The 14,427-nt window shown below is 41.9% G+C and overlaps 1 long non-coding RNA gene across 1 annotated transcript in view; it reads left to right on the forward strand.

Moving 5' to 3' along the window:
* Positions 1 to 374: 374 nt before the first annotated feature.
* LOC129694259 (uncharacterized) overlaps positions 375 to 14,427 on the forward strand; it is a 28,629-nt gene continuing 14,576 nt past the window's right edge. Inside the window, exons 1-2 of the long non-coding RNA XR_008722984.1 lie at positions 375 to 1,366; positions 10,241 to 10,274. This is a non-coding gene — a long non-coding RNA (uncharacterized LOC129694259). The remainder of the gene's footprint in view (positions 1,367 to 10,240; positions 10,275 to 14,427) is intronic.

Consider the following 14,427-nt stretch of genomic DNA (forward strand, 5'->3'; position numbering starts at 1 on the left):
TGTGTAGATTATGCCCACGTTAGTGCCCCGAAAATGCAAGTCATTGCTTTAAAAAAACAAACTGTGTGGCTCATTTAACGGGATGAGGTGATTTTTCTCCAAGTTGTAAATCTTCACAACTCCCTACCTCCGGGCAGTATCTTTGAATATTTGAAGCCAGAGTTAGATAGACACATAGGCAAGCAGATGACATATTAGCTCAGATAATAGAATTGTGGAGTTATGGTTGTCGTCAGATCAGCCATGATCTTGATGGAGCAGAGTGGCCTATTCCTGATTCTAATTCATACATTTGTTGGGGTGGGAGATCGCAACCTTCACGTGGTCCGTCCTGTTTCGACGAATGCAATCAACCTGGTGTGCACAATCAAAGCAGATCAAATAGAACAAGTTGTCCTACAACTTCAGGCTGTGCACGCCATACGCAAGAAGAAGATTGATACATTTGTGATGGTGCTTTTGTCTCCTGCATGGACTTGGGCATTTATTTAATACTCATCAATAATGGAAGATATTAAAAAGAGAGACTCTAAAATGGAATAAGTCGGTGTCATCTTTTAAATCCAAATGAGAGTGTCTGTTGCAATAGCAAGCGGGGTGGGGAACATTTTCATGTTGGAAGGTCGCATTAAGTTAGCTGTAATCTAATAAGGACGCATCCAAGATACTTCAATCAGATATACTTCAAAATGTACATTATTTTGTTAAAACAGCACTCATGACTTACTAATGTGGCTGTCAGTCGGGGAGGATTATTTCGTTGAATCCTCTTTTACTCTTTGGTATTTTAAATATGTTTATTTTAATAATAAAAGACGAACAAAAACATATGAATAAAAATAAAAGGATTTGTTCTACAAAATTTGGATTCATTCAAAAGGCCGCACTTAATGGCCTAGAAGGCCGCAGGTTCCCCACCCCTGCATTCGCAGCTTGGCAACTTCTGCACTTAACTGCAAATACTTTGAACAGCACACAACTCAAATCTTTAGAAATGGGCCGTTAGAAATAAAGACCTTGTTTGTTTGTGTGTTTATTGTCAGCAATAAGCAGCAGTGATCTGAATGTATGAATGAATATGTCCCTTAGAGGTTCATCAGCTTCATCAGGAACAATGGGGGTGTCAATGTGGCATTTTGCAAAGTTGTTATAGCTCTACATTTACCTTACAGATAGTTATAAATCCAATAACACATTGCAGTATGGAAAAGAGCACCTTTTGAGATTTGTATTTCAATTTTAAAAATTATTTGCAATTTTGAGCTTTGCTTCTTAGATTTGTCTGTTTTCGATGAACGTTGACTCTTTTTAAATGTAAATTTTGCTTCTGTCTCCACAGATGCTGCTTGACCTCTGCTTCTTTCCGGTATATTCTATTTTTATTTCAAATACCTGTGCAATATTTTGCTTTAGCATTCATTTCTCCCATGAGTTCTGTGAGAAATGTTCTCCCATTTCTTTCTGTGAGTGTACTTCATCTCAAATGTTTGTGAGCGAGCCAATGCAACTTTACGAAATGGAAAATTTAGCTTGGTGGATAATCCGTTACTAAAACATTCGGCCTGGAGATCATGCAAGCCCGATGTTAAGCATGTCCAATGTTTTCAGTTTATAGGAATTGTGCAAAATCTGTGTGAAAATGCTAACAAGCATAAGCTGCAGCCAGAAGGTCTCTGGCAATTTAAATTGTATGCAAAGCTTAGTCATGAGGCACTTCAATTATCCCTTGGCCATCTTGTGTGACACAAAAGTGATTTCTTTGGGGCGCAGCGGTGGGTTCGATCCTGACTACGGGTGCCATTTGTACGTTCTCCCTGTGACCACGGCAGTTTTCTCCGGGATCTCCGGTTTCCTCCCACACTCCAAAGACATCCAGGTTAATTGGCTTCGGTAAAATTGTAAATTGTCCCTGTGTTAGTAGTTAGTAGTGTACGGGGATCGCTGGTCGGCGCGGACCTGGTGGGCCGAAGGGCCTCTTTCTATTTCTAACTAAACTTTTGAGAGTGTAGGAAAGAACTGCAGATGCTGGGTTAAATCAAAGGTAGACACAAAATGCTGGAGTAACTCAGCGGTTGAGGCAGCATCTCTGGAGAGAAGGAATGGGCAACGTTTCGGGTCGAGACCCTTCAGACTGATGTCAGGGGAGAGGGCGGGACACAGATAGAGACCGTAAGACTAGTGGGAGAACTGGGATGGGGATGGAGAGAGAGTATGTAGATGCAAGATGCCTTACTGCTTAAATCTTGCCCTTCAGAGTAATAGTTCTTACAGAATAGACCCATGGACTGAAATTTCAACCTCCTTATAAAGACATTGTGGAATTTCCCCATATTACATTTGGTATGGTTTTAGTTGTATCTTTTTTTCGTTAGGCCATTGGAACAAAGTTTCCTGTTTTTAAAACTAAAATTGGATTTGGTTGCTTGAAGCATGGTGAAGGGTAAGGGGATAGACTTCAGATTCAGATTCAATTTTAATTGTCATTGTCAGTGTACAGTACAGAGATAACAAAATGCATTTAGCATCTCCCTGGAAGAGCGACACAGCAAACGATTTGAATAAATAATAATAAGTGTCCGGGGGGGGGGGGGGGGTGGTGATTGGCAGTCACCGAGGTACGTTGTTGAGTAGAGTGACAGCCGCCGGAAAGAAGCTGTTCCTCGACCTGCTGGTTCAGCAACGGAGAGACCTGTAGCGCCTCCCGGATGGTAGGAGGGTAAACAGTCCATGGTTGGGGTGAGAGCAGTCCTTGGCGATGCTGAGCGCACTCCGCAGACAGCGCTTGCTTTGGACAGACTCAATGGAGGGGAGCGAGGACCGGTGATGCGTTGGGCAATTTTCACCACCCTCTGCAATGCCTTCCGGTGGGAGACAGAGCAGTTGCCATACCATGCTGTCATGCAGTTGGTAAGGATGCTCTCGATGGTGCAGCGGTAGAAGTTCACCAGGATCTGAGGAGACAGATGGACCTTCTTCAGTCTCCAAGGCTGATGGGAGGCTGGATTACATTTAATGCTGGGAAATATGAAATGTTACAGATTGAGAAATAGGAGTATTTCGAAAAGAGGTACAAGAACAGAGATATGTGTGGGAGATTATGAACACAGTTAATTGGAAGGTGCAGGGCAAGTTGTTAGAGACATGGGGTCTTAAGCTTCATATGAATAGATGCATCTGCCAACATGTCCCATCTACACTGGTCCCACTTGCCTGCATTTGGCCCACGTCCCTCTAAACCTGTCTTATCCGTGTACCTGCCTAAATGTTTCTTAAAAACGGCACGTGGCATAGCAATCGAGCCACTGCCTTACAGCGCCAGACACCCAGATTAGATCCTGACTACGGTTACTGTCTGTACGTTCTCCCGGTGGGTTTTCTCCGAGATCTCCGGCTTCCTCCCACACTCCAAATATGTTCAGGTTTGTAGGCTAATGGGCTTGGTATGAGTGTAAATTGTCCCTAGTGTGTGTAGGGGAGAGTGTTGGTATGCGGGGATTGTGGATCAATGCGGACCAGGTTGGCCGAAGAGCCTGTTTCCGCGTTGTATCTCTAAATTTAAAAATAAATAAACGTTGCAAAAGTACCTTCTCTGACAGCTCGTTCCATACACCTACCTCCCTATGTGTGAAAAACATCCCCCTCCAGTTTCCATTAAATCTGTCTTCCCACACTTTAAACCTATTTCTTCTTAGGTATACAGATACGTAGACAAAAGGTGCAACAGTAGGCCATTCGACCCTTCGAGCCAGCACCGCCATTCAATGTGATCATGGCTGATCATCCACAATCTGTGCTCTGTTCCTGCTTTCTTCATAGAACCCCTTGATTCCGCTAGCCCTATCTAACTCTCTTTTGAATGCATCCAGTGAATCGGCCTCCACTGCCCTCTGAGGCAGACAATTCCACAGATTCACAAACCAAACCCTTTATTCACCCCGGGGCCGATTTCGGATCTACTCACCCGAGCCCGCAGCAGTCTCGCACAAACAACAGAAAGAAAGATGACGCCCCAACAAACCGATAGAAAATAGGTGCAGGAGGAGGCCATCCGGCCCTTCGAGCCTGCACCGCCATTCATTGTGATCATGGCTGATCGTCCCCAATCAATTACCCGTGCCTGTCTTCTCCCCATATCCCTTGACTCCACTAGCCCCTAAAGCTCTATCTAACTGTCTCTTAAATCCATCCAGTGATTTGGCCTTCACTGCCTTCTGTGGCAGGGAATTCCACAAATCCACAACTCTCTGGGTGAAAAAGTTTTTTCTCACCTCAGCCTTAAATGGCCTCCCTTTTATTCAAAGACTGTGTGGCCCCTGGTTCTGGACTCGCCCCTCATTGGGAACAATTTTCCTGCATCTAGCTTGTCCAGTCCTTTTATAATTTTATATGTTTCTTTAAGAACCCCCCCTCATCCTTCTAAACTCCAGTGAATACAAGCCTGGTCTTTTCAATCTTTCCTCGGATGACAGTCCCGCCATCCCAGGGATCAATCTGTTGAACCTACGCTGCACTGCCTCAATCACAAGGATGTCCTTCCTCATGGATCTCCTATTTATACAGATATGCAGGGACGGGAAAGTACAGAGGGAGGAAACCCCTTTGCCCAAACACAGATACATAACAGTTGTCAGGACATTGAAACGGAACAGAAACATCTTCAGGGGTCCAAGCTTGGTGGGGGCAGGTGGGTCACAAGATTTGCAGGAATTGACTCCCCACCCTGTGATGTCACCTCCAGTGAAGCCAAGTCTTAAAGTGATACCTTCCATTCCCATAGCACCCCAATCCCTGCATATGAGGAAAGACATTATTGCCATAGAGGGAGTGCAGAGAAGGTTCACCAGACTGATTCCTGGGATGTCAGGACTGTCTTATGAAGAAAGACTGGATAGACTTGGTTTATACTCTCTAGAATTTAGGAGATTGAGAGGGGATCTTATAGAAACGTACAAAATTCCTAAGGGGTTGGACAGGCTAGATGCAGGAAGATTGTTCCCGATGTTAGGGAAGTCCAGGACAAGGGGTCACAGCTTAAGGATAAGGGGGAAATCCTTTAAAACCGAGATGAGAAGAACTTTTTTCACACAGAGAGTGGTGAATCTCTGGAACTCTCTGCCACAGAGGGTAGTTGAGGCCAGTTCATTGGCTATATTTAAGAGGGAGTTAGATGTGGCCCTTGTGGCTAAGGGGATCAGGGGGTATGGAGAGAAGGCAGGTACGGGATACTGAGTTGGATGATCAGCCATGATCATATTGAATGGCGGTGCAGGCTCGAAGGGCCGAATGGCCTCTACTCCTGCACCTAATTTCTATGTTTCTATATTCGCAGGACCACTGGTAATAATGCACCAAACTCTTCTCCCGCCACTTGAGTATTTCAGATTTTGGGCGTGATGTGTTATGAGATACTTTGTCTGTTTTCAACGCTTGCCTACAGAAATCCAGAAACATTACCATCCCACTCCCCCGTCTCTACTTTCATGAGATATCCATCCATTCTGTACCCCGCTGTCAAGTGCTGCCAATATCTATTTCCATACAATGTCATTTTGGTTCTGAGGCGGGTTAAACACCTTCAACTTTTTGTAAATCGGGTTTGCTCCCCCTTTGTCAGGTAAAGTCAAAGCCTGTTGCACAAGGAATGACCCTTTATAAGGGCCTGTCCCACTTTCACGACCTCTGTTTACTTGTGGACATTTTTCACCATGTTGAAAAAACGCCCCGACCTACTTGATGCCCCGAGTACCCACGACTAGCATCGCGGCCCGCTACGACCTCGTGACGACCATGCTGCGAGTATGAGTCAAGGGCAAACTCGGCAGAGGTCGTGAAAGTGGTACAGCCCCTTTACCGTCGAGGACACAAAGTTTGTCTTTCATCAACTGTTGGCATTAGGGTTCGTTCATATTTTAAGTAACTTCATATTTTAAGTAATGTTTTCTTGGGACTAAATAGCTCCTCAGATGGCTGAAACCTATCTGTTCTTTGCTCAATGTGATGCCGCTGATGAAAGTTCATTCTGAAGCTCATCACAATCAAAGTTAGTTGGACCACAAAGACGGCAAACTGAATGAGTGTAATTGCTCAGAATTAACTCCTGCTATGAGTGGAATGGGCCTCAATGTGAAACAACTTTCACTGTCCTAATTATACAAGGTTAAGAATGGGATATATATATATATATATATATACACATACATATATACACACACACACACACACACACCCACACACACACACACACACACACACCCACACACACACACACACACACACGCACACGAATATATATATGAATGAGAAAAGTACACTCGGGTAAAGAAGAGGGTTGATGAACACACTAGATATCTCGTGGTGAAGGTAGTGGGATAAACCATACAGTACATAGTGGACGGCTCGATTGTAATCTTTCCGCTGACTGGTTAGCACGCCGCAAAAGTTTTTTAATGTCCCTCAATACACACGGCAATAAACTAAACTCGATATCTAACGGTGAAGCTAGAGGTTTGAAAATGTTGGACATCTCAAGGTGAAGAACATTGGTTAGCTCAAGAAGGTGATAGGCAAAGCTTCTCTGACTTAAATGTAGTCAGGGATTTTTTTAACAAGATTAGTTATTGACCCCCCCCCATTCTGACATGCCTTTTCCACGGCTAACCATTTAACAAAGTAAAACATTTTCGTCAGTGCAGTGACAAACCTGTTTGGGCAAAGTCCTTTGACAAACCCATTACTCTGCATTAACTTTGTCAACTCGGGCACTTTGCTGTGAAAGAAGAAACCATTCTTTGTAACCAGTCTGAAGAAGGGTTTCGGCCCGAAACGTTGCCTATTTCCTTCGCTCCATAGATGCTGCTGCACCCGCTGAGTTTCTCCAGCTTTTTTGTGTAACCTTTGTAATCATCATTGGTCTCTTCATGCCACCCTTTGACAAGAATTGATGGGTTTTAATGCAATTAGCTTGTTATACCAGGTGTGTGCAACATTGTTGGTGGCAGGAGCATTCTAGATCACATAAGCTATCCAAAACGACTTGGTTCACACTGGCAAGGCCGTTTGTTAAAGAATAGAGAAGGTGGCAGCAGAGAACAATGCTGAGATTTGTTGATTAGATGCACGGCTAATTCTGCTTAAGTTTTTTTTATTTATTTTGGGATTTGGCAAATGGTAGGTAACGTTTAATCATTGCCATGCTTAGGTGAGAGACCATGCATAGGAAGAGGGAGTTGAGATTATGCATTCCTTAATTCCCGGGAGAAACCAACGTTTGAAGGTCAACTTGACTTGTACAATTCTTAATGACCACTGACTGATATTGGCAGAGGTTTCAGTGCAGGCTGGTTCTTGCTCCCCTTTCCATACGGTGACAACCAAATTGGTGGATTGTAGAATAAACACGTAGAGATAAAAATGGTCCGAATATGTGCTGGTCTTTCAGAAGAGTGTTGAGCTGGGTGAGCTTTGACCATGAAAACCTTGTAGGTTTTGTCAAACAAAAAAACATAAAGTAAACTAGTGACATGAGGTGGCATCCTGTCAAGAAGTGATGCAACATGTTTGAACAGAACCCATAACCAGAGTCGGGTTTGGAAATGTCGCAGTTTGTTTGTTTGAGAAAATGGTAGAAGCCTGCTAGTTCAATCCCCTCACTGGCTGCTCTGTGTGTGTCAGCTTCACTTGATTTGAAAAGTAGGCTCGCGGTCTAGCAATCCCACTTTCTTTCTTGTTAATATTTGGCATATTTGCTTTTGGGTTGAATGTGAAGCTGTGGATTTTATTTCTGACGATCTCCCTGGATGTGCTGAAGAAAGCTGACATTGGAGAGGTTTTAAAATGTCCAACCTCTACTGCCTTTCACCCTTATGCATACGTTTATGATTACATAGGAAGAGCAACGTTTCCTTTTGAACGGGTACGATTTCCTCAGAGCTCGGCACCTTCTGGTGGTTTTGCGTTGTGGCATTTTGTTTGTCAATGTTTGGGTAAAAAGGGGTAGGGTGTGCAGTCAACGGCCACTGTGTCCCCTAGATTCAGGGGAAAAAAAATAGTTTTGCATTGGCAGCAGCAGATTCACCAAGCAGCATGGTGCCACTGCTTCTTTTAACACCATTTTAGAGGGAGAAGCAAATGAGAAAAATGAAAACAAAAACAATAAAGGAAGCATTTGATTGCGCATATTTTCTAAATATGGTGAGAAAAAAGAAAGCAGATGTTTGAAAATTGACCCTGTGCCAAGGAGCTACTGAGGAAGAAAATCTAGGTCGGCAGTTTGCTGTACTAACCAGGATAGCAGCCACTTGGCATGGTTACAAGGCAGTCAGAGACGTTAGCTTTGGCGCAATTTTAATACATGCAACTACAAATTTTTTATTCTTTAACAACAAATCCCACAGACTTGAAATTTTACACATGTTTTCATTAAGCATAGAGGCTTACATTGATTTTTTTTCAGATTTTTCCTTGCTCTAGAAAATGTGCAATTTGAGTGTAGAAAGTTGCACAGGGGGAACTGAACAGTCTTTTTTTTCACCCTTTACAATTGCTCAGAGGTTGAGCTAAGGATTTTAGGTAGGAAGGTTTCTGGGGGGCGAATCAGGAACAAAAAAAGGTTCGAATTTGCCAGGTAGACTTTTTCGAGGTGGGGAAAATGCTTTTCAATGATTTTTGGCTTTGAAATGTTGGAGCTCGACGAGGTTACAGGCAGAGTGAGTTGTTTTTTATATCAGAGTCTTTTGGTAGTGGTCACAGTGCATGCTCAGGGCCATCTGCATCAGGGTTTAAGAAGGGGGGAAAAAGGCTATTTTCGGGTTCTGAAATAACTTCTCTTTGTCATGTTAATGATTTTTGAAGTTTAAAGTAGATTATCTGTTCAAAAAGGAGTATCTTTTTGCACCAATTGATAATTTTTCAGGCTTTTTGGAATCCTGACTGTTTTTGCACCCTGACTGTGCAGCCTGATGCAACTCATTAGCTCCATTGCTGCTGACATTTCAAGATTTTTTTTTTTCCCCCCCGAAAATATTCAGAATAATTCATAGGGGGTTTATTGTGGCATAATGATAAAACATGGCATTTGGGGGGTGTAAAATATACTTTTTATTGGAGTATTTTTTTTTTTTTTTTTTTGACGAATCCTTTGAGGGGGTGGGGAGGGGGGGGTTTGGGGGTGGATAGCATTATTTTCGTTCAATTAAGTTATAATGAATATACCTTTTGGGTGCATTAGTGAAATCTTTTAGAACCGTAACCTTAATAAGGGCCAAACTGGAGGGTTTTATTTAAATTGAGAAAAATTGGGACTTAACTGGTGTAAGGTACAAATAAGTGAGAAAGATTTCCAATTGTATACAAGGAGAACTGAAGTTTGGGGTTGATAATTAAATATTGCTTTCTTTTTTAAAAATTAGCTTAATATTGGACATTGGATAAAAATAACAGAATTTTGTTGGGGCGTGGCAGTTTCTCAAATACTGGATTATAACTTAGAATTGTACTGTAGGTTGGTTTTAATGAGTAATTTTGTCTTGAGTACCTGCGTAATTGCATTTTAATCGTTATTTGGAATAATTGAACGTTTTTCCCCCCTCCAATTTAGTATATTTTCTCTCCTCTCCAAAAGGAACTTGTTTTCAAAGCAATTTCGTATTTAATTTTAACCAACAATATAAAAACGGATGAATATTTACAGTCGCCTGGCCAATATTAACTTGACGTTCTTTTTGAGGCGTTTATTTGAGGCTATATTTTTGGCTTGAGTGTTGGATGCATAAAGTGACTTATGATAAGGCAGACATTTGCTGAACCGCCATTTTGTCTAAAGCAGCAGATCTGCCAGGTTCAGCAGACCTCTAGCTCTGTCCTGTTAGTGCACAAGATTAGTACGTTGTTTTAAAAAGTCGTATTTTTTAATTTATAAAAATTTTTGGCCAATTTTTTTCTAATCCTAGATGCTGCCCCTGTCCTTTTCCTTTATGTTTCGCTATGTTTCGGATATTTTTCATATTGGTGCAATTAGTTTCGAATAGAAAAATAGTCCGATTGATCGATTATTGTTGATGAATAGCTGTGTTGAATTTGTTTGCTTTGTTTCAGTAGGTGCATTTGAATTTTTCTGCCTGCTTTGTATTTTCGGGTTAATGCAACTTTAGTTTTACCTTCATTTCCGATTTTTTGTATTTTAAGTTGCACTTGGGTGACAAAATCATCAAATGTAATTGCTCATTTTCTTTCTTTCTCCTAGCTCTCTTCGCGTACTTCACCATTTCAATATGCAGGTGGGTCCCATCCATCTATCTCCTATTACTCTTTGTTAAAATTAAAGTGAAAAATATTTGCCAATTGCCAAAACTACCGTTTTTCATATTTGCTTTCATGTGCTGTTTTGTAATCGATTGAAAACCCTGGATCATCTTTGAATGTATTTTCTCCCCTCAGAATTGACATCTATTGTTGTGCCTGCACGTTAAGTGTTTGGCCACAATTCTTCAAAATAATCTTTAACCCTGTAGATCAACTCGATCAGTTGCGTCAGTCTTTATTTGTTTAGTCATTTGATTCATAAATGTTAACCAAGGCTTGCTCTTCTAAACGGGAGAATCCAACTCCATGTGAAGCCACTATTCTGTTCAATAGCTAACACATAAGAATTTAAAGGATCCGTTGCAGTACATCCTGAAAGTGCAACTTTCCTGGGAGGGGGAGGGGGAAATCCAAACTTCCTTGCATCTCTCCCGCCCCTTGAAGAGCGGTGCTGTTAATGACAAATAGTTTATTGATGTTTCTATAAGATTTCTTGAAATTCAGGCAATAGCAAAGATGCTCCAGAAAGCTTCATTGTAAGATCAGCAGAAATCAATTTACTCAAATGTAACGGTTCCCTGCTACATCATTTGAGTGTCGAGGCCACTGAAAAAACATTCTGGTCCCTCCCAGGAGATAGTAAGAATCTGTCATTACCCTCTGATCTATTTTGGGTGAGACTGGTTCAGTAATCATTAAAATTCTGAGTTTGACGAGTTGGTGACATCTCCTTAATGTTAAAGAAGGAACTGCAGATGCTGGAAAATCGAAGGTACACAAAAATGCTGGAGAATCTCAGCGGGTGCAGCAGCATCTATGGAGCGAAGGAAATAGGCAACGTTTCGGGCCGAAACGTTGCCTATTTCCTTCGCTCCATAGATGCTGCTGCACCCGCTGAGTTTCTCCAGCATTTTTGTGTATCTTCTCCTAAATGTTAGACTTTTAAACCTAACTGTTTAATCTTTCAACCATTTACATCTATTTAACTCTGCACTTGTATGGTGTGGTGCAGAACATGTATGGATGAAAATGTATGCATGTATCACCTTGTTTTTTTCCAGTCCTTCATCGTGAGGGAGATGACCTTTGGGCTCGCTGCCTCCACCAACTGCTCTTGGCTGAAGGTGTGGGAGGCGTGGGAGGCAGGTGGGGGGGGGGGGGCTCACTGCCAAACTGGAGAGTTAGGTAGACAAAAATGCTGGAGAAACTCAGCAGGTGAGGCAGCATCTATGGAGCGAAGGAAAAAGGCAACATTTTGAGGCCCTTCTTCAGAGAGTTAGACTCGCTGTGAATTTTGCATTATTTTGAACTAACATCCCTCTACTTAATTTGATCATTGCTTACATTGCAGTATTTTGGAGCATAATAGTCTCCTACAAGTTTGTACTTGAATCCCTTTGGGCCAATGTACAGTATTTTTAAAATAAAATTGTTAGTTTATTCGGTGAATGGTGTTTCTGGGAACCTAACATTTCACATTAAGGTGTTATCTCTCTTTTAAAAAGACCCTAGTTATTCTCCTTGCCATTAATTATACTCTCTTTGGACCAGCCACCTATTTTCCAGGAATATGTAAGTATTTTAATAAAAGAACATTTGTGAAAGGTTTATCAGCAATCTGTATTCGATTACATTGCCAAGAAATAAGCATCTTCTATCAAAGTATTTGTGTATATATTCTTCATCAATTGGCTTTGCTTAATGAAGAACTCATTTTTATGATAGGTACAGTCAAAGAGACACATGTCATCCATTCATCCCCAAGGAAGCAGCACAGGATTTGTTTTACAGGCACCAATTTGGATCTCAGCCTGAATTATCCTCAAATTTTCTATTGAAAGATATCATTGCTTCAAATGTATTTCTTTGTAATTAGAGGCAGAGAACACAATGGAAGCTTGTGTTTGATTGTCACGTTGATCCCAAATTTGCCATGATCCAAGATGGTTCTCGTAAGATCATCAGTGAAAAGGAGCAGAATTAGGCCATTCGGCCCATCAAGTCTACTCCGCCATTCAATCATGGCTGAGCTACTTCTCCCTCCTAACCCCGTTCTCCTGCCCTCTCCCCATAATCCCTGACACCCGCACTAATCAAGGCTCTCAAGGCACTTTTCAGCTTACTTGGAAGCCAAGTGTTTTATCAATGCCAAATCTTCAGAGGGGTAATTGAATGGTATGTCAATTCAGTGGTTCCCACCCTTTTTTAGCTCATGGCCCTCTTGGGATCTTTTACATTTTTTTGCCCCCCCCCCCCCCCCCCGACATTATTAGCAGAAAAAAAGTACTTCAATATTATAACATCTTCCATAAAAATATCAGTGTCTATTAATTGGACATATATTCTCTTTAATTCTTAAGGGGTTGGACAGGCTAGATGCAGGAATATTGCTCCCGATGTTGGGGAAGTCCAGGACAAGGGGTCACAGCTTAAGGATAAGGGGGAAATCCTTTAAAACTGAGATGCGAGTGGTGAATCTCTGGAACTCTCTGCCACAGAGGGTAGTCGAGGCCAGTTCATTGGCTATATTCAAGAGGGAGTTAGATGTGGCCCTTGTGGCTAAAGGGATCAGGGGGTATGGAGAGAAGGCAGGTACAGGATACTGAGTTGGATGATCAGCCATGATCATATTGAATGGCGGTGCAGGCTCGAAGGGCCAAATGGCCTCTACTCCTGCACCTAATTTCTATGTTTCTATTCTATTCCACAAAAATCTAAAATATTTCAACTACGTAGATTTAAATGTATTAGAACTGAAATTTAGGAGGCAACAGGGTGGGAACTCTGTGGATCCCTTCATTGAACCTGTGGCCCCCTAAATCCCAAAATATTTCTGTGGCCCCCCCTGAAATATGCCATATGGAACCGGGTTGGGAATCACTGCATTAGTTGACAAAAGTTTATTTTGAATTTTTATGCAGAACAAACATTCTGCAAATATATAAAGTTATAAAGTCAGCAGCATGGGAACAGGCCCTTCTGACCAAGGAGCTCCATCTACACTAATCCCACTTGTCCGTGTTTGGTCCCAATCCCTCTGAACCTTTCTTGTCCATGTACCTTTCCAAATGTCTTTTTAAATGTTGTTATAGTATTTGCCTCAACTACGTCCTCTCACAGCTCATTCCATACACCCACCTCTCTCGGATACCTCTCTCACCGTAAACCTGTCCTCTGATTCTTTATTCCACAAGTCAAGTCAAGTTTATTCGTCACATACACATGCGGGATGTGCAGTGAAATGAAAAGTGGCAATGCTCGCGGACTTTGTGCAAAAAGACAAACAAACAAACAACCAAACAAACTACAAACAGAATGTAACAAAATCACATGTTCTTTTCCATATTAAATACTGTGGGCGGAAGGAAAAAGGGAACAGTAAAGTTAGTCCCTGGTGAGATAGGAGTTTACAGTCCGAATGGCCTCTGGGAAGAAATTCCTTCTCAACCTCTCCGTTCTCAAAGCATGGCAGCGGAGGCGTTTGCCTGACCGTAGCAGCTGGAACAGTCCGTTGCAGGAGTGGAAGGGGTCTCCCATGATTTTATTGGCTCTGGAGTTGCACCTCCTGGTGTATAGTTTGGGTTAAAATGAGCATCTACCCATCTGCACTCTATCAAGTTTATCAGAATCTGGAGCATTTTTAAAAATGTGGCTTTCATCTCGCCAATGATTGTGAAATCGGTAACCAAGTAAGCCAATTAATGTTTTGTGGACTGTAATGTTCTTTTTTGTTAAACCTTGCCTACCCCAACCCTCCACTCTACTGGTGTTGTATATTTCTTCGAACGGACAGAAATAAGTCTGAAAAATGTTGATTGCTGTGACAATTCAGTGATATGGCCTGTAAAAACACCAGCGCACTTAAACCACTGCGCAGTTGCTAAATTTAACCGAACTTGCCATTGTCCACTTATCTAAATAACCTGCATTCACATCTGTATGTCAAGAGTTGCATTTCCGTCGTAACCTGTGACATGTTGTAAAAAGTAATGATTTTTTTTGGGGAACAGGAAAGTGTCGGCTTTTAAACCAAGCACACAGTTTATTTAATAACAAACCCAGTTTTATCACCATTTATCATCACTTTCTCCAGAAAGCAAAATCATTTTCTTGGGAGTCCAATGTTAT

This window comes from Leucoraja erinacea, unplaced genomic scaffold (genome assembly GCF_028641065.1).
Source record: "Leucoraja erinacea ecotype New England unplaced genomic scaffold, Leri_hhj_1 Leri_58S, whole genome shotgun sequence".
Lineage (NCBI taxonomy): Eukaryota > Metazoa > Chordata > Chondrichthyes > Rajiformes > Rajidae > Leucoraja > Leucoraja erinaceus.